This window comes from Panicum virgatum, chromosome 4K, assembly GCF_016808335.1.
Source record: "Panicum virgatum strain AP13 chromosome 4K, P.virgatum_v5, whole genome shotgun sequence".
Classification (NCBI taxonomy): domain Eukaryota; kingdom Viridiplantae; phylum Streptophyta; class Magnoliopsida; order Poales; family Poaceae; genus Panicum; species Panicum virgatum.
The window spans coordinates 32,860,138-32,887,734 of record NC_053139.1 but is presented as its reverse complement, the minus strand read 5'-3'; the positions used below and the strand labels follow the sequence as shown (position 1 = coordinate 32,887,734).

Here is a 27,597-nt window from a genome sequence, read left to right as displayed (position 1 = left end):
TGAGGAGAGAAGAGAGGTAAAAATGAATCGCCTCTCTCCTGCTATGCATTTGACGAGGAGGAAGCGGGCGCAGGCACGACAGTGGGCGAGCTCGGGCAGAAGCAATGCGCAGAAGCAGCAGCGGGCAGGTGTTGGCGGCAGCGGCCAGGAGGAGGACTGGCGGCCCCCTGCTTCACCTCCGGCGAGCGCGCCCCCTGCTCACCTCCGGCGACACAGCCCCCTCCTCACCATCGGCTCCCTCCTCGCCGCGGAGATCTGGAGGGACGGAGGGCGGCGGCGGCGGCGTCCGCTCGCCTCGTCCGCTCCACCTGGCCCCGCCGGCCGCTCCTCACCTAGGACTCGCCGAGCCGAGCTCGAATCGGCGGAGGAGGACGCCATGACGCTGCCGCCGCCACGACGCCCCTGCTCCCTCCCTTTCCCTTGCGCAGTGGCCTGGCAGGCGGGCTTGGCCCCCTCCTCGCCGCGGAGATCTGAAGGCCTCCTCACCGCCGGTTCGCATTAGCAGGCCGCGGCCGGCGGCCCCTGCAACTTCCCTTTCCCCTGCGCGGCGGCCTGGCAGGCGGGCGCAGCCTCCTCGGCGGCGGCAGCTTCCCCGGCGCGACGTCCTCCCCGACGCGGCCTCCTCGACCTCCTCACCCCGTCTCCTGCGAATCTCGGCGTCGAGGACCTCGAGGTCGTGGTGAGGCGGTCCGACGGCGTCCTCCTCCGGCTGTGTCTCCCCTCACAAGCGGCGCGCGAGAGGAATGGCCGACGAGTGATGCATCTGCTTTTGCCTCCGCCTGTTGGAGACGAGGATTTTTGTTTGGGTGATGCATCTACTGTGTACGAGGCAAATGGAGGAATGCCTCTCCTATTTTGCATCTACTTGTTGGAGTCAGTCTCAGAGCAGCAACAATGGCCGTGCTTCGACTCCGAGCACTGGTGCTCGCCGTTTGCCTCGTGTGTTTCTACGCCCCCGCCTCCTCGGCTTCCTCCGGCGACTTCCCCCGCTGCCTCTCGGCCAGCATTCCAAGCGAGCTCATCTTCACGCAGAGGTCGCCTTCCTTCGCCTCCGTCCTGGCATCGTCCATCAGGAACCCCCGGCTCTCCACCCCCGGCACGGTGCGCCCGCTCTGCATCGTCACGCCCACCAACGCCTCCCACGCCCAGGCCGCCGTGCTCTGCGGTCGCCGCCACGGCATCCGCATCCGGGTACGCAACGGAGGGCACGACTACGAGGGCCTCTCGTACCGGTCCGTCCAACCCGAGGCGTTCGCCGTGGTCGACCTCGCCAACCTCCGCTCCGTGCGCGTGAACCGGGCCAAGGCCACCGCGTGGGTGGACTCCGGCGCCACGGTCGGCGAGCTGTACCACGCCGTCGCGAAGGCGAGCGGCGAGCGGCTGGCCTTCCCGGCGGGCCTGTGCCCGACCATCGGCGTGGGCGGCCACTTCACCGGCGGCGGGTTCGGCCTGCTGCAGCGCAAGTACGGCATCGCCGTCGGCCACGTCATCGACGCCGTGCTGGTCGACGCCCACGGCAGTCTCCTGGACAAGAAGGCCATGGGGCGCGACGTCTTCTGGGCCATCCGCGGCGGCGGCCGGCGGGGGCGAGAGCTTCGGCATCGTGCTGTCGTGGCGGGTGAGGCTCGTTCCCGTCCCACCCAAGGTCACGGCATTCATCGTCCCCGTGTCCGTCGACGACGGCGCCGTCGACGTCCTGACCACGTGGCAGGAGGTCGGCCCGGCCCTCCTGGACGACCTGTTCATCAGGGTGATCGTACAGAACGGGGTGGCCACCTTCCAGTCCCAGTACCTCGGCACGTGCGACGCGCTCCTCGCGGTGATGCGCGGCCGCTTCCCGGAGCTCAGGATGAACCGCTCGTACTGCCGGGAGATGAGCTGGGCCGAGTCCGTGCTCTACGTCTACTCCAGCCCGTCCCCGCGACGGACCTGCTGAACAGGACCACCCCCATGGACACCTCCAACAAGGCGACGTCCGACTACGTCCGGCAGCCCATCGGCAGGGGCGTGTGGGCGGAGATCTTCAACTGGCTAGCCAGGCCTAACCCGGGGCTCATGATCCTGGGCCCCTACGGCGGCGCGATCAGCGCCGTGCCGGAGGCGGCGACGCCGTTCCCGCACCGCGGCGGCGTGCTGTACAACATCCAGTACATGAACTTCTGGGCCGCCGGCAGCGACGGGGGAGCCGTACGTGAGGTGGATCAGAGACCTGTACGCGTTCATGGCGCCGTACGTGAGCAAGAACCCGAGGGAGGCCTACTTCAACTACAGGGACCTCGACCTGGGGAGGAACGTCGTCGTGGGCAACGTCAGCAGCTACGAGGCCGGCAAGGTCTGGGGCGAGAAGTACTTCAAGGGCAACTACAAGAGGCTCGCTCTGGCCAAGGGCAAGATCGACCCTGACGACTACTTCAGGAACGAGCAGAGCATCCCGCCACTTGTGCCGAGAAGCTAGTTTGTCACTGATCTGGATGTAAGCTGAAATTGCTTCGCAGTTTACTGCATTGCATTGTATCTGTCTGTCGACGCTTCAAATTAAATCCCTTTTGAAACTGTTTGTATAATTGTACTACACAACTGCACTATACCGCTTGTTTGTGCTTCAAACCTCGCATGAGCACTGTTATAATTCATTTTTCACAAAACACACCCTAGGACATTTTATTAAGGACAATATTACAAACACATACTTCCTCCGTCCCAAAAAAAATGATCAAATAATTTCAAGTTTGACCGAATTTATATAAAATAGTATTAATATTTATATTACAAACTGAGTACAATTAAAGTAATCATGTACACTCAGGGGTACTGGGGAGTCATGTAAGATTTTAGGTACTCATGTTGACTGGACTCTACGCCGACGAGGCTGTCCGAGTAGTCTCAGAATGTGCATATTAAATCTATTTGGAGACACAAATATTAATAATTTTTTGATAGTCTACCAGAATAATATTAACAAAATATCCACTATTCAGCTGATCCTATTAAAAGTAAAAGTGAATGGAATGGTTGGATTCTTGATTGATAGAGATCACCGTTTATATACAAGACTAAAGAAGGCCGAACGGACATACCCCTTCGGTATGGCCCCTTCATGAGTTCGTCCTTTCGTGGATTGGCCCTTTCGTGATGGCCCTTTCATGAAAGGTAACCGCCTAATGTTTAATCTAATTAACTATTACAGAAATTGATCACTAATTCTAATTTCTTCATAACACTCCCCCTTGATCAATTTTCTTCTTCTTGTGCTCTTGTAATCAATTGAATAACTCCTTGAAAGCCCAATGTGAAAATTCAGGAGATGTGAGATATATATATATATATATATATATATATATATATATATATATATATATATATATATATATATATATATATATATATATATATATAACTCCCTCAAAAACCTTTCAGGAAAAATGTGAGGAGAATCTTTGGAAAACCGTGTGGGAAAAATCAAAGTAATTTCGGTATACTAGGCAAAATTTCTTAAAACCCAGTGGGAAAAATAAGGAGAAACTCCATAATATACAATTACCAATGTTAGTAGACCCTTGAGATAAACCCAAAGTCTTAGTCTAATAACATCTTGACCCTATGGTCAATATGCTTCAAATATCATCTTCCAAAAACCCCTGTGGAGAAAATAGATGATATAGCATATACCTTTGTGCTGGCATTGCCTCATCAAAAACTTTATATGAGAAATCTCAAAAGTAAAACTCACATAAAGAAAAGAGTACAATGCATGTTATGTCCGAGTATCATCCACCAAAAACTCTATGGGAAAAATGGATGATATGACAAGACCTTGTGTTGATATTGCCTCATTAAAAACTTTATATGAGAATCTCCAAAGGAAAAACTCATAGAAAAAAAAGAGTGCAATATGATGTTTGCAACAAGTTACTATTCAGAGAGACTCTCCCCTGGATACTTGCAAATATCAAATTAAATTCTCACCAATGTACTCAACACATAAGAAATGTTGAGTATGGTAGACTCTATGAATATCTCAACGAGATTATCACATCACTTATTTTGCAATTGTTCGTATGTCCATATTACTTATACAGCAGAACCATCTTAGTGTAGAAATATTACACTAAGTGTTACTTGTCTTCATATACAACACAAGTTGCATTACCTTTATAAGTAATGACTATTGATTCAATAGAATCAACACCACATAACTTCAATATGTGATCTATCATTCTGTCAAGTTATACACATTCATGTAAAGCCTTGTGCAATACAATATCTAATGATTATTGGAATTGACCATTAAATATCTAGTTAAAGACTATCACTGAATGGTCTTTCCATATGTACATTAAGCCACCCAATGATCTGGATTTTGGGATCTTAGAGATAACCAGAATCATTATATCCACATGATCGGATCATGGATTATACCAAGATCACATGTGCTATTTGAGATATCAAAAGATACTCTTAATTCCAATCTACCAATATTTGGTTGGACTAGCGCTGCTACTAGATAGCAAATATTTGCAAAATAATATCCGGCCGAGAACTTTTGCAAGATATATTAGCGCGTCAATAGCACAGAGATAATGAACCATATGTCCTATTATCTCATCTCAATCACTATGGCATACAATAACGTTTCTCTCTTCTAGAGATAGAACAACCATAGGATACCTTCATATTGAATCGATCAATATGATCTGGATATAGAAGCTTTATACAAAACCTTGAGAGAAGATGCTTAGATCATAAACACAAAACAAAATATTGGTTTAGTCTGTATCTTCCATTTTAAACTCCGTCTTTTGATTATCACGCGCTATCAATGTGTGTTTATTACTAATGGTGTCAAATATATTGACCACCATATAAGACTATGAAGTCCAGTCAAGGACATCAAAAATGAACACCCACGTGTAATCAACCTTGTATCCCTTAACTTTAAGGAATACACACAAAGTCGATTGTACAAAATTCGACTTAACTGCTCTAAGCCATATCTTGACTTAAGCAATACACAATATATGTTGCGATTTTATGTATGAGGTTTGGGTATGTGAACTCCTTCCCGAAAGCTTCACAAATATACCAAATCAAGTGATCATATAAATATATGCAATCACTATATCTATCAACTATCAACTGCAAAGATAGATGCTTTTGTACTGCCAATCAAAAGATAATATCGGAAATTCTTAACAATTATTTAGGAGAATAATTTGCACTATAACTAAGTGCCTGGGCTTTGCGTAAACCCCTTATGCTACTAGTCTTGCTTTGTATCTCACCACAATATTGTTCTCAATCCATTCTAGGATGAAAACACTTATGTATCCCACAGTAAAAATACCTTGAGATGTTAGCTCCATAGGCTAAGACATGTCTTTCTTGGTGAGCAAGATTATCTCTGTATGTACTACTTCATTTAACAAGTTCTAATAAGAGTGTTCAAAACAGTCTGCCATGGTCTTATTAATTGGATGACTTGGAATGTTGTATACAATTTATTCAGAGAAATATGTGTCAACACGTGTAGCCTTTGTTTTATAAAATTCTCCAGTCTATCAAGACTCAAAAATACCATTAACACTCATCGTGACTTCCTGAAATGAGAGTCATGGCTTTCCGATATCCTAGCATCAGTATTTAGGTGCACCTCTGAGCTAGGTTTGTGGATGACATTCATCCACCGGGTAATAACCAATATTTACCCACAATATGTTGCCAACCATAGGTTGACCTGCATTTACTATCTAAGAAGGAAAACCATCTATTGTTAGCAATGAATAATCTTGCTTTATGGCCATATATACTTCTCTTCCTCTTATTTACAATTGGGAGTTGAGTGGATTTATTTGGTATCTCCACTTTTTTTGGCACATACTTGTAAAGGATTAACAAATTTAAAAGATACCTTAGTACTTAGTAAATGCATTTGGCAGTCTATTTGCAATATTTTGTAAATAATAGTTCTTTGAACTCCAAAGTTAGTCATTTAATACGTGATCCAGAGCTTGAAATGATTAAAGCATTCCAAATATTTTCCTATCATTATATATGATACGTCAAATCTCCCCCTAATGCCTGGAAATGCTCGTTATTAAAATAAACTCAGCGTACGGGCCATAAATAGGTCCTCCTTGAGAGGTTCTAGATACTAATGATTGACAGAGCTTGAAATCTTATGTTGATCCCAAATTTCTGTGTGTACCCATCAATGTACACTGTGGTGGTGAGATTGGTACGTATACAACGTAACCCAATCTTATGCAAATAGAAAATCTTCAAGGATTCCCACGTACTAAATGCATATAGGGGTTATGCAATTAATCATAAGTCAGAAGTGTGTAAATCTATCTGACCCCAACACGAAGTTGACAAATAGTAATTCTCTAACACTGGTCCTTTATTATTTTGATGTTTTTCTCATAAATTCCATTTATCCTTTTGGATATATAACTGAATTCTAATGCCGAAACAATTGTTTGGAGGCATATAAATTCAGTAGTGTTCAGGATAATGAGCTCACAACTTGAGCCATTATTTACCAAATGCATGGCTGAGTGTGGATACGTCACACACTCTAGATCATCTTATAGATATATTTTTATAATTATGAAATGCCTGAACTGTCCATACAATATTTGTATCGGACCCAAAAATATTCTCGTGAATCTAAGACATTCAAATATTATTTTAAGATAAGATGGTCTTAAAATCTATATGTGGCACTTGTCGTAACCACACTTTTGGAAAAAATAGGACCAATAGAATTGCTAATAATTTTTCAACTAATCCGATAGGGTGGGCAAGTTGATCATTCCAAATTTGGAATGCATCAACAGTGTGAAAAATTATATTATACGCAACATTTTGTACGGGAATGATTGTATGCATAATACAATCAAAATGAGACTTATCTCATTACTTATATGTCATATCCAATATTATCTTTTTGTGTTTCCAAATGAAAACACATTTGAATATCTCTATAATTTGGTAAGATATGAGTCGAATTAGGATATAATTAAATATCCTCAATTGTTAACTCATATCCATAGGAAGAATGATAGTGGTAGAGCAAATCAAACTATCATTGCATCGCATCAACGATGGCCAAAAATATTCCTTCTTCTAGTCATAAGAACCAGGAACATTTTGCTTCCCCAATTATACAGTTTGTGGTAAAAAAATCCACTAAGCACATACCATTTCCACATTGGAATGATTCCCGTATGATTTATATCTATATATAACAAGAATTCAATAAAATTCTCATCTAATATACAGAAATCCATAAATATTGTCAAGTATCAAATTATTAATATGATACCTACAATACTTATGCATTGACAATAAGTATTACAACATCTATGATGTTTAACAAATAACCCCCTAATGGAGGTTCATGAAATTCTTCCCTTAGTCAATGGGATAAAACTTCTTCCCTTAGTCAATGGGATAAAACCAATGCTTATTGTCGACTGTCCATGCGGGATAGTGATACCATCTAGAGCGAGTTCATTAAACTCCTCCGAAGTCAATATCCACAATATGTGATAGACCATTGATTTAATTAATTTACAACAAAGGTAAATTAAAAATCATATGGTAATGTTGTAATCTCCAATACAAAATTTAGGGGGATCCATATCTTCACTTTGTTTTCGATAGTTGGAGGTAGTCAACAAAACTTCAAACCTCTCAACAATTAGAGGTAGTCACAAGATGTGTATACCTCATAGACAATTATTATTAATATGGCACACACATAGTAGATAATCTCTATGTTCGGGACATAAAGTAAATCTCTTAGTAGTTGGCAAATAAATTGTTGCTAGAGGCACGGTCCCTGGGCTGATATATTTACATGAATATACCACAGCCAATGCCTAGGACTCTACTACATGTGTGTAACTTTTAATAATAAATGATGGTAATCACCATAAAAGTGTACCATTCGTATATTTCCAAAATGCTTATTTGGGATAACACAATTTAGGTAATTATCAAGTTTAAATAAATGTGATGTAGATCTCTCAGCAATGGGCGAATAATCGCTGCCATAGGCACAATCTCTGGGCTGAATAATTCAATATGAATTAATCGTAGCCAATGCTTAATGCTTAGGACACCATTACTTGTGTTAGAATTCCAAATTTATCCAAGATATGAATATAGCAATTTTGCATAATTGCTCATTAATTAAGAAATTCTTAATTAAGAGAAACAATCTTTGTTAAAACATTATTTGTAGAAAAATAACCAAATTAACAAGGTTAACAAAGTACTCTACCAAATCGATACTATTTAAGTCAGAGACTAAAATAGAAAATTTACTAAGCACATAGTGCTATAGTTGGATAGTGGCATAATTTGTGCAAATCCTTTAGGGATCAAAGCAAAAAACATTGCACTTTTCATGTTAGCCTTACTAGCAAAAATGGTTTGGCTGCCATTTTGCCCTTTCTAAACTTAGGCCAATATATTCCTAAATACAACCATCATTAATTAAGCATCACTTAATTAAGAGGATCCAATTTTGTTGCAATTAAAATAATTGCCAACCAATAAAATTGATAAACTATTTATGTTTACATATACAATTTTCTGGTCTCAAAAGCAAACAATGTATAGGAGTAAAGATTCTACCGTACAAATTCTATCAGAGTCCATGACTAAAACAGAAAATCATAGACACAGAAAAATATATGAAAATATTAAACAGTAAAAATCTCCGCAATATAATGTATTATGATGCAATTTCTAAAGACTCATAGGTCTCAAAAACTATCTATTTACACTAGGTAAATAATTTGGATCATAAGTCGTTTAAAACACAAGGTCTAAAACAAGCATTTATATTTTTCAATTATAAATACAATATATTGTAGTTTTGTATCTAGTCTAGTGGCTAAAACATAACAATTTAGGACCTTAAATATAAAAAAATGCAGAACTGAATAATACAAAATATAAATAAATAAAGTTTGAGAAGCCTTATTGCGATTTTGCATAGGAGAGACAGGACTTGGTGCAGCTCGTGTTGGCCTGCGGGTGGTGGCCCATTTTGGGCCGGCCTAACCAATTGGCCCGTGTAAGGGCCTGAGGGAGCGGTTAGGGCATGATGATCCGGAATTCCTATCTTCCGATATATTTTTTCTTTTACATCTTACGGTGTTTGAGATTCGTACAAACAATCATAATCATTGGATCCATTCTCCCCCACCACGAGCTTCTCTCTCCCAGCGGCTGCCTGCGCCGTCCCTGCGCCCGTGCGCCACCCCGGCCCCACCCCACCCCACCAACTGCGTCGCCGCCACGCCGATGCCTACATGTGCTCCGTGCTTCTGCCTCCCCGTTCGCCTCCGCACTCATGCCTCTGCCTTCGTGCTGCCGCTCCGCGTGCTCTGCCGCACGCGCCCCGCAGCCGCAGCCTACGTGCGCCGTCGCCGTGCTCTCTGCGTGCCGCGGCTTGTGCGCTCTGCCACCCGCGCGCTTCGCCGTCGCTCGTGCTCTCCGCGTGCTGCTGCTCCCGCGCGCTCCGGCGCCGCACCGCCGCTCGCATCCCATGCCGGAGAAGAAGCTAGTCGCCGTTCAACATTTCAAATTCAACATTTCAATATTTTGCACTTCCAGTTTCAACATTTGATTTTTACAATTTCAACATTTTAATCATTAAATGTTGAATCTATTTAATGAAATGTTGAATTAATTATATTAAGATGTTGAATACGTTTGCAGAAATTAACATAGAATAATTAGGTCAAAATGGGCTTAAAAATAAATGACTTATTTATCTTCCACAAGATAGATAAGAAAGTCCGTGACGACCTGAACCGCCGCCGCCCCTTTGCCCCAAAGGTCGTGGTGCCCCTTGGCCCCGACCGCCGCCGCCGCAACCTTGCCTCTGGGCGCCGCGCCAGTCCCGTCTGGGCGTGCAGCCGCGCCTTGGCCGTGCCGTCGCCGGCCGCGGTGCACCGCCGCCAGTGTGCCTTTCCGGCGACGTGGTCGCCCGCCAGTGCCGAGCGCCGTTGCACGCCGCTTCATGGCTTCTGCGCCGCGACCTCCGGTGTGCGCCGCCTCCAGCCCCATGCATCGTCGGCGTTGACAGGTTCTTTGCATGATGGTTTGCTTCTTCCATTTCATGGATGTCGATAAGGCAAAAATGCATCTGTTCTCCTCTTCTCTATCAAGGCTGGGAAACCAAACACTTGATTCTCGATGCTGCTGCATGTACTCGATTAGTGATATATAACAGTAAAGAAAGAAGAAATTTGAAGAAATAGGTTGAGATGATGGCTGCCCGATAGTTGTAGTTTTCAATTCTTCTTTCATTTTCTTATGCTCTTATGCTTTGGGCGATTATCCTTCGATTCTTATTCCTGCAGTTGAGGTCGGGCCTCTGTTCAGGATGGCGACTGCAGAGTTCATGGACGAAGAAGTTGATGGCGCCCGTTGTCGTCGCCGGCGAGTGCGGTCTTCTTCTTGGCCTAGCATGTCGCCGGCGAGCCTATGCGTCCAGTGGGGGAACGGCGTCCGCAACCACCACGGGAGCGGCGACCATGGCGGCGTCGGCGGCGACGACCTGAAGTAGCGTGGCCTATCGGCCTCTGTTCTTGCAGCAATTCGGCGAATTCCAGGGAGCGTTAGGCCAATTAGGACAATCCACGCGCTCCGCTGCGTGAGTTCCACTGAATTTAAAGAAAGATAGCACAAAAGAAAAAAAATTGAAAAGGGAAAAATAAAAAACTGCTCCAGCTCAACCCCATCGAGAAAAAAATCAGCCCAGGTCAACCGGCCGCCGCCGGCGGCGGCCGGATCCGCCGCCCGCGCGCCTCCTCCTCGACGCCGCCGGCCAGATCCACCACCGTCCGGATCTGTCGCCTGTACGCCGAGTTCCGCCAGGGCGGAGGCCTACGGCGACCGGGATGGAGCGGGTGGAGGGGGAGGGTGGCGGGACCTTGACGGACGGCGGAGCAGATCAGATTCGCCGCCGGCACGCCGCGGGTCGGATCCCCCGCCGGCGGTAGGGCGGAGCGGACGGCAGGGTTCGCAGGGTCGGCGACGGGGGGAGGGGGGTCGAGAGGTGGGGAACCCAGATGGGGCGGTGGCCAAGGGAGGCGACCGGAGGCAGTGGAGGAGAGCGGTGGAGGAGGCTGAGGCGCAGAGGGCGGCGACCTGCGGCGGGGGCGGAGGGCAGCGGTGCGGCGGCGGGGGCGCTAGGGTTGGGGTTTGGGGAGGGGGCGGGGGAGGGTGCGCGGGGGTCGGAGGGGTGTAGGGACAGCGGGTGTTTTTGCAAAAAAAAAAAATCTGGACGGCGGGTTTGATTAAACACAAACTGAAGGGCCTAGTCGCAAAATAACTAAAGAGCGGCCTGGATCACCTCCTGCGACGGATTGAACGGTCCGCGTCGGGCGTCTCCTCCAGCTGTGACACGCGGCGCTCCCGGGATGACGGAGCGCTCCCAGCACCCCATCCCCAGGGTGTATAGAGTATAGGCCTCTAGCGCTCAGTGAAGACTTCCGGCCTCTCTTCTTGGAAATAACTCGGCGAGTTCTCCCTGTAATCGAGAGTCAGTGGAGAGGCTAACGTGCATGATAACGTGTTAAAAGTAAATTTGAATGGAATGGTTGGATTCTTGATTGATAGAGATCACCGTTACCAAAGGAGGCCGAAGGGGCATGCCCCTTCGGTATGGCCCCTTCATGAGTTGGCCCTTTTGTGGATTGGTCCTTTCGTGATGGCCTTTTCATGAAAGATAACCGTCTAATGTCTAATCTAATTAACTATTACAAAAATTGATCACTAATTCTAATTTCTTCATAACAGATCCAAATCGCGTGGTCCAGGTAGCTCTATGGTCTAACCCATTCTCATCTCAGAAAAAAGAAAATCTGTTTTTGATTACTATATATAGAAGCTAACACACCGACAGTTTCCACTTGACTACTTGCACTCTTTAGATTGTGTCTCACCTTACAGTCAGAAACCGCTTGTCAGCGAACGAGCCTGTGGCTCAGTGGTAGGCACGGTCGGTGGAGCGCCGCCCGCCCAAGCTCAAGACCTGTCTGGCTCGAGTTTCGGGTGTCGCACAGGGATTTTCCTCTGAGGGGACTGAGCGCCTGCGTGAGTGTGTGTGCGTGTGTGAGGTGCTCGGTGGCGCGTTCTCGGTCTTCCCGGCAGTCCATCCATGTGTGAGCGTGCGGTCCGCACGGGTGTCCAAATTAAATTCTTACATGATTCCCCAGTGCTCTTGAGTATTAAAAAAAACCGCTTGTCACGCACTCACGGACCCACCACATCACTCAGGTTCACCGGCCAGCCTGAAGCCAGCGAGTAGCTTCGGCACAAACAATTTGACTCGTGTAGTGTTGACCACGACTTTTCCCACATGCGTGCATGGTGTGCGCGAACTTCCCTGCACCTCGCCTCATATTCAGTCCCTATTTAGTTGAAACGCAAATTTTTTTGGAAAGAATCTTGTTAATTTGAAGTACTAAATGAAAATCTATTTACAAATTTTTTCACAGATGGGTTGTAAATCGCGAGACGAATCTAATAATGCTAATTAATCCATGATTAATCTATAATTAACAGATGGTTACTGTAGCATCACGTTGCAAATCATAGATTAAGTAGGCTCATTAGATTCGTCTCGCGATTTACAGCCCATGAGCGTTGCATCACGTTGCAAAGTTTTGTAAATAGATTTAGTACTCTATGCATGTGTCGAAACATTCGATGTGACGTTTTTTTGTGTTTACGGAGTTTATGAGATGGGAACTAAACAAGGCCTCAGGCAGGTCCAGATATATTATATATTATATATTATATATTATATATCCAGCGGCTCGTTTCGCGATTACGCGTCACGTAGTCTATAAATACGCATACGCGTCGCCAGCTTTTAAACCACACAATCACAATCCCAACGAGTCTCGGCCGGTCAGCCCTCGCCGCGAAGATGGCCGTGAAAGCCAAAGCAGCACTGGCGCTCCTCGTCTGCGTCCTCTGCTGCTACGGCACCGCCCCCGTCCTCTGCTGCGACTTCCTCCGGTGCCTCTCGGCGTCCGTGCCAAGCCAGCTCCTCTTCACCCCCGGCTCGCCTTCCTTCACCTCCGTCCTGGCGTCCTCCGTGCGGAACCCGAGGTTCCTCGCCCCCGGCACGGCGCGCCCGCTCTGCGTCGTCGCGGCCGCCAATGCCTCCCACGTCGAGGCCGCGGTCCTCTGCGGCCGCCGCCACGGGGTGCGCCTCAGCGTGCGCAGCGGCGGGCACGACTACGAGGGCCTCTCGTCAGTGGCGGACCCAAAGGGTAGTTCAGGTAGGCCCAGGACTACCCTAAATTTTGGCCCAAAAAACTTTTAGTACTTAGAAATTTTGGCCCAACAATCGAACACAAGCCCAAATAGTCGACAGACAGTGAGTCACACGGCCCATGCGGCCAGCAGCCATGCCCCGTCCCACTCCCACCCTGACCCCGCGTGGGGCTGCGCCGCCACCGACCGCTCATGCCTCCGCCGGCCGCTGCCCGCCCGAGCATCCACCAACCACCGGCCGCCTATGCGTGTGGCCTTACCGCCGTCCTGCGCCCCCGCCCCACGCCGCGTCGTCGCCTACCCCTCGAATCCAACTGACCCTTGCTGGGAGCTAGCTTGCTCGGGGCAGACCCGCACCTCCTACCGGCACCCGCGCGGCCGCGCCCTAAGCCCGGCCGCTCGGTGCAGCTCTGCAGTCCGCATCCGGTGGTCACCGGGCAGCGCGCACCTATTCCTGCCCGGCCATCCCAACACGCGTGGGTACTGCACGCGCACCACGAGCGGCAGGGGTGGCATGAGCATCAGCCGCAGCAAGCCACCAGCCATTCCAGGTTCTGGCACCTAGCATCCCCAATTCTACGATCTCCATTGCCCAATTGCAGTCCCCTCACTGGTGCGTACTGTTTTTTCTTACTCTTTTTTTTTGCGGGACTGTTTTTTCTTACTCTATTCCATCTTAATCTCACTTCTGAATTTGGACCTTAAGTGAATAATTGAATAATTGCTGCATCCATTTGTATTGCTTCCGTGTGTTATTAGCATGTTTAGTCATGAGGAATGAAAACATAGCTGAATTTAGCGTATTATGGGACCTTTTTAGCTATGTTATTATAAATTTGGTTATTATGTATGGTATTAATGTATTATTATTGAATTGCTACTAGATTATACCGTACTGCACTTCAAAAAAATTTTATCCAAGACTACCCTAGTTTTAAATCCTGGGTCCGCCACTGCCTCTCGTACCGGTCCGAGCGCCACGAGGAGTTCGCGCCTTCGCGGTCGTCGACCTCGCCGGCGGCCAGCTCCGCGCCGTGCGCGTCGACCGCGCCGCCGCCACCGCGTGGGTGGGCTCTGGCGCCACCCTCGGGGAGCTCTACTACGCCGCGGCAGGGGCGGACCCGCAGCTCGCCTTCCCCGCCGGCGTGTGCCCAACCATCGGCGTGGGGGGGCACTTCAGCGGCTCCGGCATCGGCATGATGATGCGCAAGCACGGGCTCTCCGCGGACAATGTCCTCGACGCCACGCTGGTGGACGCCGGCGGGAGGGTCCTGGACAGGAAGGCCATGGGGGAGGACCTCTTCTGGGCCATCCGGGGCGGCGGCGGCGGAAGCTTTCAGCGTCATGCTGTCATGGAAGGTGAGGCTCGTCAGGGTCCCGCCGAGGGTGACGGCCTTCACCATCCAGAAGACCGTCACCCAGGGCGCCATTGACGCCGTGACCAAGTGGCAGACCCTCGCGCCGGCGCTCCCCGACGAGCTCACCATCAGGGTGATCATCCAGAACCAGCAGGCCCGGTTCACTACTACAAAAACGTTGATTTGTCCCGGTTGGGAAACCGCTGTTGTCCCGGTTTCCCAACCGGGAACGCCTGTCCGGGACAAAAGGGGGTGCCCTTTTGTCCCGGGTGTGGCAACCGGGACAAAAGGTGCAGCCAGCGCCCACGTGGCTGGCGCACCCTTTTGTCCCGGTTGGTGTTACCAACCGGGACAAAAGGTCTCTTTTTTTTCATGTTTTTCTTTTCTCAATTCTTTTTCTATTTAAATTATACTTTTGCATTTCAATTAAACTTATGTATTGGAATTCAGTGTGTATGATCTCCACTAATATATACATATATATATAGTTACTTATATAATATTTGTCCTAGATAGTTTTCATATATAAATTAATTCACTTATATATATGTATACACATATCTATACATGTGAATTCCTTTACATATGAAAATGTCTAGGACCAATATTATATAAATATATATATATACACATATATATTATTGGAGTGCTTATATATATAATACATACATACTCCATCATATTTGCATAGGTATATTCGTTCTTAATTACATAGTAGAATTCGCCTTTTGGAAATTTAATACATACATACATACTCATAAATAGAAATTTAATACATAGACACACATATATATTTACATAGTTATATTCGTTCTTAATTACATATATTCGCGTATATTGTCATATTTGCTGTGATTGTCAATATTAGATATTCCATCATAGTAGAATTTGCCTTTTGGATCGAGGACTTGCTCAACAATAAATTCGGAGAATTGTTCTTGAATCGCCATAATCTTTTCCTCCGGTATGAGTTTATCGCGCATCTCCCCGACCTATGGAAAAAGGGGATAATTAATTTTGACTAATTAAAATACGAGTTCAAATATTAACAAGTTTTTTTACTTACTTCCTTCTCCCAATCTGTCCAGCCCTTTGGAGGACCTACCAGACCATGGATGTTCTCGCATACATAGTATGCGCACAATACAGTGCCTGGTTTCTGCCTTATACACTTTAAGAAAGAAGAAATTATCAGGTATTTACATGAATATATAATAAAACTAATGAATCGTGCAACGAATCATCCAAGCGCGTACCGGAAAATCTGTCTTGATCTTCAATTCCTTGTCAAATTTGCCTGGATGATTTTTAGCGAATTCTTTCCAAACCCTGTGCATGATTAGAACAATTATAGTCAAGTAACAAAGTGATTCAAATTATCGGTCATGGATGGAGTAGTGGTAGAATTACTTTTTCATCATGTTAAGAAGATTTTCGTATTGTTCTGGAGGTCTCCTCAATGAGTCCATAACCACGAGTAGGCTCTTCTCGGGAATTATGACAATTAGGACAAAGTGTTCACTGCAAGATTATACGGAGGCAGTTCTTGGTAGTTAAGGTTTAAACAATTCGATTACAGAATAGAAAGAGTTAGACGGAAGGAATCACTCACGCAAAGTTGTAAGGAAACAATATCATTTGCTTGTTGTGATGAACGCTTATGTACTTGAACAAGTTTTGGAATATCTCATCGGGATTGTCATGTAGAAGCCTCCAATTACAAGTAATTGGGTCGATGAAGCCGAGGTGAGAGTATCCCTTTCTTCTGCAAGTATGTATCTCCATTCTACATGATACCGAATAAATCAAGAGATCAGTATGTTGAGATCATGCAAAATAATACGTAAGGAGAGTAAAATACTTACAGAACCCACAAGCCAACCATAGAGATGTCGAGGGCCTCCTGATGGAATAGTTGGTAAATTTCTTCCCAGTTTATCCATATAATGGCCCCCCCCCCGTAAGAAATCGTCATCTTTAATCTTTGCGCCCTGCATGAAGATGCAATCGGCCATCGCACGCATGTAGTGCTGGTGCAGCTTATACATTTGCGTTGGAAGCACAGACACTACTTCGGGGGTATAAGAGTTTTGCCGATCTCAAACGTCCATTTGACGACCACATCGGCCTTTGGAATATCTTCTCCCCCTGCAATCTGAGCGGCTGTCAGGTTTGATTCTTTCGAAAATGTAACAAAGTCTTGTTCTTGCGTCGTCTGTCCCACAACGAGAGGCTCTATTGATTGTTTCTTTTGGGCTCCGAGCTGTGGAACATCGGACGACGACGACTTTGATTGTCTCTTCTTTTTCTCAGTAGTTTTGATAATTGTGCGTTCGTAGTCTGAAGGGGGGTCTCTCAGAATGAATTTTCTCTTATTTGCTTCGCACATTCCCTTAAAAAATTTCAAATCTATCGGATTCATCACTTTCTCGGGCTCCGGCTTCGGCTTCGGCTTGAAGTGCTCTTTAACTCTTTCTTGAGTTATCCGATCGCATTCTTCAAGGCTCATGTCCCAGGGTTTAATAGGAGCCTCCTTGGTTTTCTTCTCCTTTTCCTTCTTCTTCTTTGGAGGCTCCTTAGCCGGTGCAGCTACCTTCTTTGCCGGCGGCCGTTTCTGCTTCTTTGCCGGCGGCGGAGGGGGTGACCATGGAGGCGACGGTGACGCTTGAGTGTTCATCGGCGCATGAGATGATGGTGATGGAGAATGTGCCGGTGAACATTGCCGAGACAGTGCTGCCCTTGGGGAGTTTTGCGGAGATGCCGGTCTTGGAGAGGCATGCTGAGATGCCGGTCTTGGTGTTTGATCATCCGACTTTAGGACAATGTAGCGCTTATCCCATAGGATGTAGCCATGAATGGCTTCTGCTAGTGTCCTCTCCCCATCGCCTCCAGGAATATCAAGCTCGAGCGTCTCCCAACCCTGGCACACCTGCTCCACACCTGCATCTGCTTTTCCACTGAGACAGGTGATCGGCTGCGACACTAGGCTCTGGAGGCACCGTTTGCGCTTGCTGTTGCTGGCTCATTGCTACGGCCACTTGGCGTTGAACCTCTTCCTCCAGTCTTTGATCGTGTGACATGAGCCGTTCCTCTAGCCTTCGCAAGTGCTCCCGCTCATCATTCTTTCTTCTTTGCCGGCTTCTATATGAATCAATGTAATCCCTGAACCCATACTTCCACGGAACCACGCCTTTGCCTCTTGTGCGGCCCGGATGCTCTGGATTCCCAAGGGCGTAAGTCAGCTCGTCCCTCTCTCTATCCGGCTGGAATGTTACCTCGGCCGCTGCTTGTATGGCCTCCTGTAGTCTCTGGGCTGCTCCCTGGATGTTTGGCCCATAGATGCAGTCACCAGTCATTGGGTCCAAGCTTCCCCCGTGACCATAAAACCAGGTCCTTGACCTTTCAGTCCAGTTCATGGTCGCAGGTTGGATGCCTCTGTCAAGCAGATCCTGCTCCATCTTCTCCCATTTGGGTACTGCAAGCTTGTAGCCTCCTTGGCCTAGAGTGTGATGGTACACTTTCTTCGAGGCGTTGTCTTTGGCCTTCTGCACCTTCTGAAGCCCAAGCTCTGAAGACTTGTATTCCACAAATGCATCCCAGTGAACCCTGAGCTTTTCGAGCACGCCGGTAAATACGGGTGTGGTCCCGGTCTTGATATATTTCTTCGCCAAAATTTTCTTGAATGATCGCAGCTGTTCGGCCATCTTACTCAGGGTCCAGCGCTTGCATATCTCTTCGGATTCAGCTGGAACCGTGAAGTTTTTCTTAAGCTCCTGCCAGCACCATTCTTTTTCTCTTTCGGGTACCGCATCCCGTTCCTCGCTTGGATTGGAAGCTTTCCAGAGCCTGAAGCTGATCGGGATGTGGTCCCTGACAATACATCCGGATTGTCTTATGAATTTTTTGGCGGCAGCTTCTGGAGCGATCGGTTCGCCATCTGGACCAACTTTCGTTATAATAAACCGCCCTTCCAGTTTTTTTGTTGGGCCTCGCTTCGTCTTTTTCTGCTGCGACGATGATCCAGACGGCTATAAAAAAACATTCATAGTATTCATATAGATTCAGATGAAAATATGATTGTCACTACAAATAAGTATAGTTGTGATATGTACATTAGCACTTTGTTCAGCAGCAGCGTCATCCTGAATAGATGGTGCCTCAATTCCGTCACCGGACATATTCAAATATATGTTGGTATTGCTGCCATCATCAGCTTGTTCAGCGACATCTCCTTGACCTTCGCCAATCATATTCAACAGGAACTGTTCATCTTCCGCGTCTGTGTGTCGCGGGTCCATCGTAACTAAAATATGAATACAAATAAAACCCTTAAAACCCTATCTAAATAATCCACTCCAGAAATTTGCGGCTGGGTATGCCGAATATAGAAAAAAATTGAAGCTAATACGCAATATAGTTGACGATAAGTTGCATAACAAATCCATAATCGCACCGTTCGGCTGCTGTTACAGCTGCCACCGCCATTTTGCGCTGCCTCAACACGCGATAGCTACAGCCAAGCGTTGTGGAACGGTGCGAATAATAATCGGTTGCGGCCTCCTTCGCACTGATGCTGGGGTATTGGCACTGGGACGGCGAGGGGCTTGCGGCTTGCCCCTGCCGGAGTTGCTGTTGCTGAGTTGGGGAGGTCATCAGGATGAGAGAGCCGGATGCCGGTCGCCGGAGTGCCGCCAAAGCCGATCCAGGGGATAGGCGGAGGGCCGAGGGCCGAAGGCGAAGGGCTCAAAGCCGAGGGCCGGAGGCGCACTGGGGCGAACGCGGAGCCGGGGGGGGGGGGACGGGGGCTCAGGGCGAGCTATGAGCAGAGACGGAGAGAATGATTCTTTTGCATTTGGGGCTTCCTTGCTAGGCTTTATTGAATTGGGTCCATAAGTTGTATATGATACTCTCTCCATGTCAAAATAAGTATAGTTTTTGCATCCAAATTTTGTCCCACAAAGAATGTAGTTTTAGCTTGTAATGAGATTCATCTAATTAAAGCAATACTAATTATACCAAGCAAGCATTGCATAGAAGAACGTATAGAGCGAATCAAATATTCAGTAGATATTATTTTTCTAGTTTCAATGTGTATGCATTCATTAAGGATCTAGAAAACCAAATAAATAATACAGTTTTCAATCACAATTGGTAGAAGTAATTATAGGTAGCAAAGTTATTTTTTTGAACGAGTAATGTGTTTGAAATTTTCTAAAACTACAATTTTTGTGCAATGGAGTATATACATCTATGCACCGGCGGAGCTACATGTCGGCAAACATGGGTTGTGGCCCCCCCTTGGCCCAAATGAAATCACATAACATCATTTCAAGTTTAATTGGCTCAGTGATTTTCCTTTTTAGTTAGAGTATTCAAAGACAATTCACCGAGCATATTGTCTTCTTTACTTCATTTCCAGTAAGCTAGAATATAAAGAGAAGAAGTAGTTTTGATGTCTTCGCAGTATAAGATTTTGGCACACTTGAATGATATATTGTTTCGGTTGCTTCTTGTCTCTACCAGTTTCAACAGTGAGCATTGAGTGTGCTTTTTCTACCTTGAAGATCATCAAAATAGGACTGCGCAATTATACCAATACGATGAAAGACGATTTTTTTTTACAACAGCTTGCTAGTATATATATTTATAAGTTAAGTAAAATGATATTTTTCTCTAAATTTTGGGTATGCCTAGGCATAAAGGGGCATACCCCTGGCGCCGCCCCTGAGCGGAGAGGGTGGCGGCGCGGCGGCGTGCAGTGGAGGCCGCCGACGAGGACGTGCGCGCGGAGTGGAGGCCGGGGGCGGCGAAGACGAGGGCGGCGGACGTCAACGGCGGCGGCGCTCGCAGGGACGACGGCGCTCGGTGACGTGGGCTCGCGCGGCGGGGCTCTGGGCGGCGACGTCGACGGCGGCGGTGCTCGGGGAGCTCGAGCGGTGGGGGGAGCAGGGGAACGGACGGCGGGAGGGAGGAAGGGCGAAGGAGGGAGGAAGCTAGGAAATATATGGGGGGGGCCTTTTGTCCGGTCCTTTTGTCCCGGGTGGTGGCTTCACCCGGGACAAAAGGGGCTTTTGGGCGGGCCGGGAAAATTCCCAGCCCGCGGCCCACCTTTAGTCCCGGGTAGATCTACCACCTGGGACAAAAGGGGCCGTTTTCCCTCGTTCCCGCCTAATGTTATGTTTGTTTTTGTTTCTTTTTACTTCTCTTTTAAAATTGGCTTTCATTTGTTAATTCAGTTAATAAAATTATGATTCCAAAAATTATGGAATAAAATTTCTTATCTCTATATAAACTTGATACACGCAACAAAAATAATTAATTTTCATTCAAGTGATTGGGTCAATGAAATATCTAACTTTTTTGAAATCATATTTGTTATTTTGACCATGCAAAAATATATTAGGTGAATTTTTTTTTCAAACTGTTGCTTTTCGACAGAAAGTGGATTCTATCACGATATTAACGTTTAAAAAGTGAATTTTAGATAAAATTAAGCAATTTCATGATATTAATGAGTAGTGTGTGAGTTTGAGAGATAGTGTGTGTTAGTGAGATTGTGTGTGTTAGTGAGAGAGTATAGTGTGTCAATGTGAATGTAATTTCATGAAATAAATAAAATTTATTGAGTAATCCATTATTGAATGAAAATTATAATTGAGTCTAGTAATTAAGTGAAAAATATATAAAATAATATATATAACACATAAATTATAATTGTACAGTACATATATAATAAAAGTATTCTAATTGCGATTATGTTTTTATACAATAATATAAAATGATTCAAGTACATGAAGGATTAGCGGTAACAGACTTTCTCTTCACAAAAGTCCCTTGATTATGATCACGGCGCAAGTATGGAGCATCATTATTGGCTAGCAGGATGCATGGATCAGCATTTATTTCGAAAGGTGGAATGGCAACAAAATTATTATGTTCTTCTGAAAAGTCTGTGTTGTCCTCCACTCCAACGATGTTTCTCTTTCCTGATAGAACTATGTGTCGCTTAGGCTCATCCTTTTGCTTGTTTATCCCCTTCTTTGGCTTGCTGGACATGTCCTTAATGTAGAAAACCTGAGCAACATCCTGGGCTAGGACAAATGGCTCGTCTCTATACCCAAGATTGTTGAGATCAACTATTGTCATCCATACTCATCTTTTGTTACCCCTCCTCCAGATAGCTTAACTCATTGGCAACGAAATAGAGGCACCTTGAAATTGGGACCGTAATCCAGCTCCCATATCTCTTCAATGTAGCCGTAATATGTGTCCTTTTTTCCATTATTGTCCGTGGCATCCATATGAACACCGCTGTTTTGGTTGGTACTCTTTTTATCTAGGGCTATCGTATAAAATGTGTTTCCATTTATCTCGTACCCTTGGTATGTTAAGATATTCCAAGATGGTCCCCTAGCCAATAAGAACAGTTGTTCACTTATATCCATGTTATGCATTAGATGCTTCCGCAACCAGCTGCAGAAAGTGTTCATGTGCTCACGTGTAATCCATGCCTCAGACTTTTCCGGGAAATTGGAGAGCAGAATTTTCTTGTGTTCCTCGATATATGGGTCAACCAAGGATGATTGTTGAAGAACCGTATAATGCGCTTTCTTGAATGAGAAATCATCTGTGCAGACATAAGATTTCTTTCCTAATGTATCCTTTCCAGTTAGTCTCCCCTCATATCGCAATTCAGGGACTCCAATCGGTTTAAGGTCATCAATAAAGTCAACACAAAAGTCAATGACCTCCTCAGTTCCGTAGGCACTGGCGATGCTTCCTTCTGGACGAGCTCTATTACGAACACATTTCTTGAGTACTCCCATGAACCTTTCGAATGGGAACATGTTGTGTAGAAATACTGGTCCGAGGATATCAATCTCTTTGACAAGGTGCACTAGAAGATGTGTCATGATGTTGAAGAAAGATGGTGGAAATATCAGCTCAAAGCCAACAAGACATTGCACCACATCGTTTTGCAGCTTTATCAAATTCTCCGGGTCAATTATCTTCTGAGAAACTGCGTTGAGGAAAGCACATATCTTCACGATGGTTAACCGAACGTTATCAGGCATAATCCCCCGCAGCACAACCGGAAGAAGTTCGGTCATAAGCACATGGCAGTCATGGGACTTGAGATTTGTAAATTTCTTCTCTGCCAAATTTAAGATTCCTTTTATATTGGATGAGTATCCAGATAGAACCTTTATACTGCTCAAGCAGTCAAACATGATTTCTTTCTCTTCCTTGCTAAGAGTATAGCTGGCAGGACTTAAGTATTGTCGTCCATTATCTCGCTGTTGTGGATGTAAGACATCTCGTTCTTCCATACGTTGCAATTCTTGACGTGCTTCTACTGTATCTTTTGTCTTTCCGTACACTCCCAAGAATGCTATCAGGTTGACGCAAAAATTCTTCGTGAGGTGTATCATATCAATTGCATGACGAACATCTAAGACTTCCCAATATGGTAGCTCCCAAAATATAGATTTCTTCTTCTACATGGGCGCCATTCCGTTTTCGTTCGGAACAGGTTGGCTACCAGACCCCTTTCCAAAAATAACTTCTAGATCTTTTACCATGTTGAAGACATCTTTACCACTACGGTGCATCGGTTTTGTTCGGTGGTCCGCTTGGCCTTTGAAATACTTGCCCTTCTTTCGTACCGCATGCCTGATGGGAAGAAACAGACGATGACCCATATATACAACCTTCTTACAGTGAGTCAACCATATATTATCGGTATCATCTAAACAGTGTGTGCATGCTTTGTATCCCTTGTTCAAATGTCCTGACAAGTTACTAAGAGCAGGCCAGTCATTGATCGTTACGAACAGCAATGCTCGTAGGTTGAAGTTTTCCTGTTTGTATTCATCCCACATCCGTGCACCTTCATCGCCCCAGAGCAATAAGAGTTCTTCGACCAATGGTCTTAGGTACACATCAATGTCATTTCTGGGCTGCTTTGGACCCGGGATAAGCACTGGCATCATGATGAACTTTCGTTTCATGCAGAGCCATGGTGGAAGATTGTACAGACAAAGAGTCACAAGCCAAGTGCTATGACCACTGCTCATCTCACCAAAAGGATTCATGCCATCCGTACTCAAACCGAACCTTATGTTTCTTGCATCCAAATCAAATTTAGGGTACGTTCTATCTATTTTTCTCCACTGCGACCCATCAGCGGGGTGTCTCAACATCGAGTCTTTCTTGCGTTCCTCTTTGTGCCATCGCATCAACTTAGCATTATCTTTATTTCTAAACAGACGCTTCAAACGTGGTATTATAGGCGAATACCACATGACCTTCGCAGGAACTCTCTTCCGGGGAGGCTCCCCCTCGACATCTCCAGGATCATCTTTTCTAATCTTGTAACGCAATGCACTGCATACGGGACATGCATCCAAATTCTTGTACTCGCCTCGGTAGAGTATGCAGTCGTTGGGGCATGCATGTATCTTTTGCACTTCCAGTCCCAAAGGGCAAACAAGTTGTTTGGCTTCATACGTTGTGGCAGGCAATTCATTGTCCTTAGGAAGCATTTTTTTATCAAGTTTGAGTAATTCACCAAATCCCTTGTCGGATACACCATTTGTCGCCTTCCATTGCAGCAACTCCAAGGTGGTGCCAAGTTTCTTAAATCCATTTTGACAATCTGGGTACAACAACTTATGGTGGTCCTCTAACAACTTCTGGAACTTCAACCTCTCCGTTTCACTCTCACAGTCTGCCTGCACATTGTGCAATGCCTGCCCCAGATCGTCGCTGGGATCATTTTCTGCTACATCTACTTCGGGTTCTTCCATGGGAATATCGTCATCGAATGCACCGATTCCAGCATTCCCGGGAAAGTGGTCGTCAAAATCTTCTTCTTCATTGTCTTCCATGGTAACCCCCTGTTCTCCGTGCTTCGTCCAACAAACATACTTCTTCATGAAACCATTTGCGAAAATGTGGCTGTGTAGGATTCTTGAAGATGAGTAATCCTTGTTATTGTTGCAATGAACACACGGGCAGCACATAAAACCATTCTGCTTGTTTGCCTCAGCTACAAACAAAAAATAATGCAGGCCATCAATGAATTCTTTCGAACGTCGGTCAGCATTGTACATCCATTGCCGGTCCATCTGCATTTTAAATAAATCGATTTGAATTCTTTACACGTATCGAATAAATAAAATATATCAAACCTAAATTAAACTAAATGTAACATAACATGAATAATTAAAAGATATGCATTATCCATCATACATCTTGATTAATTAAAAGGAGTACTTAATCCATTACAGAACTTAACAAAGGAGTACTATACATGAAATTTAAAAATTCGGTCAACAACACATAGGTTTTCAACCGTCCTTGCGTTGGAACGCAGAATGTTCTAACGGATTTCTTGCTAGCGCAGAAGAAGATGGCGGAGCTGAAACCTCCGAGTTTGGTGGTGACGAACCGTAACGCCGCAATAAATCCTCAAGATCAAACAGAGGTTCCTCGCCCCTTGCCATGCATTCTCTATATTCTTTTTCCAAATAACGGAGCGCTGCCCTATGAAAAGCACTAGGTTTTTTGGACCGACGACCTACTCGAGTTGTGCCCTTCTCTCTAGAAGGACAACGATCACCCCCACCGGCGCCACTCTCTCCAGCTGCTGAAGCCATATTTTACTGAAAAATACCTTTATTTTCCACATAATTATAAATTCTTACCATTACAATGCAAAAATTATTTCCTATTACAATTACAATGGTCAGATTAATAACTCTTGCAAATAACAATGAAATCATATAAAAAAGACGAAATATATCATTAATCCTAAAGAAATCTCTAATTAATTGAAAGAATTCTCTATAACTTCTAATTACTTTGACACCCTTCAGTTCCAGGAGTACACTAGAGTACTGAATAAATACATTCATGAATAATTCATTCATATTACAAAAATTTCTAATATACTCATTTCATTAATTCATTCATGAATACAAAAATCAACTATCCACAATATGATCATGTATACAAGTACATCACATGAAGTGTCTACACTCATTTTAAAAATTTCTACTATCCACGTACTCATCTAAATCTAAAAGAAAATCACACCTACATATGCAATCTAGCTAAATGTCCAAGAAATGAGCTAGCTACACATTTTCTCTATTTCTAAAGCATGAAATGAGCTATACAAGCCAAGGAAGAAGAGAAAAACAAGCCCCAAACCTTTAGCGCCGATGGATGGACGGGGAATCAAAGATCTTCACAAATGTGGTGAAGAAATGAGCAAGAACTCCTCCCTCTCCCGAGCCGAGAACAGCATGAAACAAGTGAGCTGAATGGCTCGGGCGGGGGGAGAGGGAAGGGGATAAGGGGGCCAAGGACTTTTTTCCCGGTTGGAGACACCAACCGGGACAAAATGAGGGCCTTTTGTCCCGGTTGGTAGTTCCAACCGGAACAAAAGGGTACGCGGGCCTTTTGTCCCGGTTGGAACCACCAACCGGGACAAAAGGCCCCCATTTTGTCCCGGTTGGTGTCTCCAACCGGGACAAAAGGCCTTGCCCCCCTGCTGACCCGGCTAGCCGTTGGACCCAGGACAAAAACCACCTATTGTCCCGGGCCCAAAGACTACCGGGACAAATGGCCTGGAACGAAGGCCTATTCTATAGTAGTGGTTCCAGTCCCTGTAACTCGGCACGTGCGACCAGCTCCTGCCGGTGACGAGCTCCCGGTTCCCGCCTTCCCGGAGCTAGGCATGACGCGCGCCGACTGCCGGGAGATGACCTGGCTGCAGTCGGCTCTCTACATCAACTCCGGCAGCACCGGCCAGCCGTTGGAGGCCCTCCTCAACCGGACGACCAGCCTGAGCACCTTCTCACCAAGAACAAGTCCGACTACGTGAAGCAAGCCATCGCCAGGGAGTCGTGGCTGAAGATCATCCCCTGGTTCAACGGCTCTAGCGCCGGGCTCATCATCCTAGAGCCCCACGGCGGGCAGGTCAGCCGCATCGCCGACGGCGACACGCCTTACCCGCACCGGACCGGCGTCCTCTACAACATCCAGCACATCGCGTTCTGGTCGGGCGACGGCGCGGCGGCGACGACCTGGATCAACGGCTTCTACAGCTTCATGGGCCAGTTCGTGACCAAGAACCCCAGGGCGGCGTACGTGAACTACCGGGACCTGGACATCGGCCAGAACGCGGTGGTCGGCGGCGGCGTCACGAGCTACGACAGCGGCAGGGTGTGGGGCGAGAAGTACTTCGGGGCGCCCAACTTCAAGAGGCTGGCCATCACCAAGGGCAAGACGGATCCGGGAGACTACTTCCGGAACGAACAGAGCGTCCCGCCACTTGTCCCAATCAAGTGAGCCACACGTCGAGTGGCCACACGTCGTTTAGATTTTCCCTTGATACTTAATTCTTGTATTTTTTTTGGAAGGGTGCGTGTCGTGTTTCAATGTGTAAGTATTTGTTTTCTTGGACTCCGATTTTGTAATTCAAATATGTGAATCATTCAGGAATCATCCAAATCTTTGAACACATCAGGATAGACCATTTTTCAAACGGAAATGGCAAGGATTCTGGCCTTCAAAGAAAGTGTTTTAGTTACATTCCGTTGCCAACCCTCGGCGGGTTTTGAACAGTGGCCGCATAAGGCAGCACTCGACACTATACCAGAACACAGCAGTAAAGAAGAAAAAAAGTCTAAATTACTCCTCTCAACTATAACCAAAGTCTAGATAACTCCTAAATTATTGTTTGGTTTATTTTACCCCCAAACTATGTCATTTATTTCAAATTACCCCATAATACAATTTCTTTTATTATTTCTCCATACATAGGTGGAGTTTTAAGTTGAAATTTTACAAGATAATAGTATACACCATAACAAATGTTAGACAAAAACAATCATAATTTTTTATTATTATTTCG

The 27,597-nt window shown here is 45.9% G+C and overlaps 2 pseudogenes; both read left to right on the top strand.

The window, feature by feature from the left end:
- The first annotated feature begins 894 nt into the window (after positions 1-894).
- Positions 895-2,455, top strand: LOC120702143 (annotated as a pseudogene).
- A 10,506-nt stretch (positions 2,456-12,961) lies between these two features.
- LOC120705184 lies at positions 12,962-27,092 on the top strand (annotated as a pseudogene).
- The last annotated feature ends 505 nt before the right edge of the window (positions 27,093-27,597 follow it).